Raw genomic sequence first — 5,926 nt, 5'->3', positions numbered from 1 at the left:
GTGGGGCGCAGCCTCGGGGCGCGTCAGAGCCCCGGGGCGCCGCCTGGGAAGCCAGCCCAGGGGCGCCGCTCCTACTGCCGGCTCGGGCCTTTCCAGGGTGGCAGCTGACGGGGCGGCCCCAGAGAGACTCCCAGAGGTCGGGGCCGGCGCCTTGCGCTCCCCGCGGGCGGCGGCGGGGGCCTGGCATAACGGCTTCGGTCCATGGCGGTTGGAAGGACGCGGCTGGCGGCCCTCGCGGCCGCTGCTGCTCTATCCCGGGTCCCTCACCGCACCGCCCCCAGCCCCCGCATCCCGGGCACTGCCCCTGCCGCCGCCTCCCTGGAGCTCTGGGTCCCCCAGTTCCCCGGCCTGAGCCTTCCCCCTCATCCGGCTCCTCGCTCCTCGCTCCTCGCTCAGACGGTCGCGGCCCCGGTACTCCGGACGACTGGTACTGCCCTTGGGAACCGGAGGGAGAGAACGGAGGACCCAGGACCCCGACGCCAGGCGGCTGTCCGGAACCAGACGCGCAGGAGGCCGACCCGCTTCCCGGGAGCCATCCCCGTCCCGGACGGTCCCCACGGAGCGCTCGCTTCACCCGGTGCCTCCAACTGCAGCCTGGCGCGCGAAGCTCCAGACGAGCGAGTCCCGCGGACCGGGACCTTGCCCTCGCTGCCTTTCCCTCCAGCCCTTTGCGCGCGGGTTCTCTGTCCCCCTGGCCGGTGGCCCTTCAGAGCCTTGGAGAAGGGTGCGCCGGCCACCGAGGCCTCTGGTGCTAGGACACCTCGCTGGCTTTTCTGCTGAGTCCAGGGATTCCTCGCACACAGGCGGCTCCTCCCCAAAGCTTCTGCAGCCAGCGGGTGCCCTCCAGTGTTCCCCCCCCATTGGGCCTGGGTCACCCCTGTCCTGCCCCTCACTTGGCATGCTTGCAGGCTCCTGGGTCTGCACCCTTCGTCCCCTGTTGCCTGGCAGAGCTGGGAAAGGTCTCCTCTCTGATCCTTTGTCAGGACGGGCTGGGACCACCCCCTCCTCAATCTGAAAGGGCGGTGGGAGCCCACAGTGAGAAGCTAAGGGTGGCGGCCACTCTGGGACTTTGTACCTGAATCCAAGAATCAGCCCAGCTTAAATGTGTGTGTTTGGTGGTCTCAGGAGGACAGGGAGGGGATGGCGTTAGGCCTAAGTTCAGAGGGGTGCTTCTAGGCCTCAGGCAGGCAGGAAAAGGGCAGTAGAGTCTACCCTTCATGCTAAAACTGGTTTTAGGAGGAAGACTCAGGGAGCTGAGCATTGCTTGTCTCTGAGCCCTTCCGGGAAGTTTTGCTCACCACGCTCTCAGACTGTAATTTGGCTTCAAGGCTTTAAATCTTTTCTGCTTTATGATTTTGGATGAGATCAATTGTCGGGCTTTCGAATAACCCATTCGCGGATTCTGCCACCTGTACTAGAGGGAGAGGACCTTGGAGGGCTTGTGGGAAAGGAGGTATTTGTTCAGACGGCTCTCATCATGCCACACGGCCTCGATGTGGTTGGCTTGGTCCACCGTCATGGCTTCATGGCAGGCCCTGGTCAGCCTGTAAACCTCTGACATTGACCCCCCAAATAAGATCCCTATAGAATAAAAGTCCCCTCATCTTCAGGAATATGAGCATGTGACTGAGGCCGGCATTCATAGGGGAAGTCGGTCTGATTGAGCCCAAGGTAGGTGAGATGGAGAGTCCCGAACAGGGAGGCGAGGATCTCCAAGCCCATATGGTCGCTGAAGCTCACGTCCACATCCGCGCACACGAGGTAAGCCACCTCCCGCTGGAAGTGCCACTGGGAGAAATTGCTGATGGTCTCCGTGCCGTGCGTGGAGACGTCCTGCCAACGGGCATAGCTCGGGGCCTCGAGGATGATGATCTGCTTCCCTTTCTGTTGGCTGAGATGAGGAACATACTCTGGCTTGTCAGTGAAGATACAGTAGTTCACCCTGTGTCCCACCAGGAAGTACGTCTTGGCGGACCGCAAGAACTGCTTTAGGAAGATCGTGTAGGACCTCACAGAAAATACAGTCGATCCGAGGGTCGTGGTTCAGAGCCGGAACTGCTCATTCACGATGTCCGTGTTGACAGTCCCCTTCCAGATGATGGGAGCCAGCCAAGGGGTCATGACGAGGACATCTTTCTTAGAGGGTGTTAGACCTTCTGGTTGAGGATATACCATCCTTGATAATTTTACACTTTGCAGGCCATTGTGTTCTCTCACGGGCATGCTGACCTTACCCTGATGCTTTCCAACTTCTGGCTTCTTGGGTTCAGGTAACCCTGATCGCCGGAGAAGGTCATGATGGGCGCTAGGAGAAGAAGCGAGGCCACTTGATGAAGCGAGCAGTGTTTCCGTGTCGCAGTGAGGATCTGGAGTCGCTGGGCCATGACTGCGTGACTAAGGATGCACTTTTCGTCTCCCCCAAGATACGAGGGTACTTGTCTCTCCCGACTTCCTCCCCTCAGTGGTCTCCCTGAAGCGAGGTGAAACTGATCGCCCGACACTAAAACATCCACACTCACACTTCCTGCTCACTAGTCCAGCAGCCCAGGCTATCCTGAGGCCTGGGCCTGCACAAGTGGGCACCTGGGCATGGGGACATCGTGGATGCCCTGTGGACAAAGACAGGATTCAAGGAGACCTTGATAAATTCAGGTTTTGTTTGAGGTGCCGTCAAGAAACCAGGTGTCAGGTCTTAGTCAACAGACAGCTGAACTTAAGGACCAGTGTATAGGAGACAAATCAGAGCTGGAGCTCCTGAAACAGATTCAGGAGTCTTGCTCAAGAGAGACCACTGAGAAGGTCAAGGCCAGAGATTATGATGAAATCAGGGCAGGGCTGTAGCCCCCAGATCCTGACCAGAAAGTCAGGACAAATGCTCTGGCCTTCCCTGGGCCCTTAACCGCTGTGAGTTAAGCACCGAGTTTCCTGAAAAAAATCCACAAAGTCAAGATCAGACTGTCTTCAAGATCATATCCATGCAGCTAACATGGGCCATCCTCCAGAGGCCTGATCTGGAAGACGCAGTGAAGGGGACAGAAGATCTACAGGCTGGAAATGTTTTTCCTTTATTCTCTTAATAATTACTTAAAATCCATAGCATTTGCTTTTTATGCTACTGGCCTTACACTGTTGTTAGGATTAGGCTGCTCAGTGTGCACGGTCTTATTCAATCCTTACAATAAGTTCAGGGATGGATGCAATGTCCTCCGCCTCATACAGACGCAGGAGAAACAGCCTCTGAGAGGTGGGCGAGTGGCCCGTGAGCACGCGGCTGGCTGGTCAGAGCTGACAGTGCTGACAGCGTCCCACACCCTGCCTCATGACCCCTCCACCCATCGCAGGGCTTCAGGGAACCCAGCAGAGGATTCGCCACCCAGCCCAAGTTTTGCTGACACCTCGGCCCGGCTCACGAGCTCCCCCTGCAGTCATGCCTCCCCCTGCAGACTCAGAGCTGGCCTGCCTGGGTCCCTCCAATGTCACAGAGAGCAAGATAAGCCCACAAGGGGCAGAGAGTCAGGACAGACAGCCGCCCAGGAGGAAAAGTGACTGAGACGCAGCAGCAGGACGTAAGCAGAAGAGCCATGTTTGAGTGAACGAGGGACACTGGACGGCAGGACCTCCTCTTCATAAAATCACTCCTCTCAAGGGCAGAAGACAGAGCTTTCTCAGCACACAGCAAATCGTATGTTGCAACTATTTTACTACAATGAAATGACTGAGAAACCTCAAGTGTCTCCCATACCTGAATGTTGGCACAATCACGGAAAACTGATGGGTAAGACCCAAAGTGAGAGCATAAAGGTTTGCTTTCTTGTGCATCAGGGAGTGATTGGGGAAGTGTTCTGAGTAAGGATGGGGGATTTCTGGACACCCCTCAAGTGACCTCGAGAAGAATTCTGTTGAATAAGTTTATCCTTCTTTAATACTTTGAAGAAAAAGACATCGAACGGAATCTTCCAGCTATGAAAACAGCAACTCCATGAGCTACATTTGCAATTGCCAATCTTCCTCACAAGAATTGGCGTGAGTACTGTATACAGCTGTGTCCTGGATCTAGGATTCTTCTTTTGTGGGGAGCATATCTCAATCCTGTTGCTGCTGTAATGGGGGCACCCAGAGTTTGCTCCATATTTCTCTTTCTGCTTGGATCCCAGGCCTAAGCAAGTGGCTAATGCATCCTTCTGTCTGGAATCCCAAGGATTCCCACAGGCTGAGGTTAGAAGGGTGCCATAAGAACATGTTTGCAGGACAGTTTGGGAATCTACAAAGCATGGTGCCTCGATAAACCTAGAGACCTAGAAATACCTCTAGATAAACCTAGACGTCCCTAGAAACCCTCTCTACCCACCCAAGTTTCCCTCTGAATGATCAACAACCTTGCCCTGTCCTTACCCTTCACCTTCCTCTCTTCTCTGGCCTTCTGTTTGGTAGTCTTTCCTTCCGGCTTAGGCAAGTGTACCTAGTTCACTATATAAGCTGAGTTCTTGCTAAAGCAGACTCTGAGACAAAGTTGTCAAGACAGAATATTCATTTGGGATGTGATTTCAGGGTGAACAAGTGAGAACCTGGGAGGGAGAAAAGCCATGGCTATGAGCAACTAGGTCCCGAAGCTATTGGGACCTGTCTCAGAAACCATGTGGAACTTACCACAGAACCGACCCACTAGAGATCAAGGAGGTTGTATATTTTTTAAAGGTTTCTCTCTGCTTTCTGAATGAGCTTGACCATGACCCACCAACCTTCCATGTGGTAGAGAAAGCTACCAAATGGTAAAGACAGATACAAGTGTTTGAGGAGGCAGTATGTCTGCTGGGATGTGGTGGGGGAGACTGTCCACTTAACTCAGGTAAGTCTAGGTGAAAATAGGGCAGGGGATCCCATGATTATGGAGGAAATGATAGGTCAGAAGTAAATATTAAAAGATAAATCTGGATTTTACCTCCAAATCCTAAATTTGGGTATGAAAGTTGTAGGGTATCCTATCATGGTATTTCCCCCAACAATAGATTAGATAAAGATTGTATACTTTGGAGGAAGGAAGTGAGAGGGAAGGGAGTACATGGACGACATTGAGAGTTTCCACTGGTGCCCAGCAATCCTCAGAGAGCTCTGTGGAAGTCGAGTGACAACAAGTATATTACATATGTTGTAGGGACAAACTAACTGTCTCATCTCTTCCTCAGCTTTGGATAGGGCACCCATCCTATCCATACACTCATCTGTAGGTCAGAGTACTTATCCAAGACCTTGTGCCCATCCATTTCATCTGGCTGGCTAGTACGTTTTCAGTAGCCCTGGAAAGGGGAGAGTAGTGGAACATCTCCAGTTCCCATGCACTTGGAGGGCAGATTCTCTGCCCACAACCTCCCTGTGTCCCCCTCTTTCCACAGAGGCAGGGACTCATGCCCCCTTTTAGAAGCAGCCTCTACCCATGATGTAGAGTGGGGTTGAAGGGTGAGGGCAGCCCCAGAGTCCTATCTCATCCTGAGCAAAGTAGCCTTCCCTTGCCACCTACCAAGCTCACATGACAAGGAGATGAGTGACTGTCAACGTGTCCAGCTCAGGAAACATTCCGTAGGCTCCTTGCCATAAGGATCACAGAAACACTCATCCTGAGAGGGTCCCTGGGGTGAATGCCTAGCAGAGTCTTTTCTCAGGTAGCTCTCAGTGGGCTGTTACTGAACTGTAAGAGAGTGTGGGGGTTAGGCATGAAAGAGTTCCAGAATCATGGCTATGGAGCAGAAGCACAGGAGGAGTTCTAAAGCACCCAGGAACCCAGCTCTGTATGTAAGACCCATCTTGTAGCCACAGTAAGTGACAGCAACTCGGCCCACCATTGCATCGTTGGGATGAGAATAAATTGAGGCACAAGACGCAATTTCTTGGTCCTGGCCAGGCTCAGCCCTTGTACTGTAACCAAGACCCA

At 53.7% G+C, this 5,926-nt stretch overlaps 1 pseudogene; it reads right to left on the bottom strand.

Annotated features, from left to right (window-relative positions):
• Positions 1–1,414: 1,414 nt before the first annotated feature.
• On the bottom strand, positions 1,415–2,384 carry LOC122913295 (annotated as a pseudogene).
• Positions 2,385–5,926: the final 3,542 nt, after the last annotated feature.

The sequence above is a fragment of the Neovison vison genome, chromosome 7 (genome assembly GCF_020171115.1).
Source record: "Neovison vison isolate M4711 chromosome 7, ASM_NN_V1, whole genome shotgun sequence".
NCBI lineage: Eukaryota > Metazoa > Chordata > Mammalia > Carnivora > Mustelidae > Neogale > Neogale vison.
This window is presented reverse-complemented; position numbering and strand designations above follow the sequence as displayed.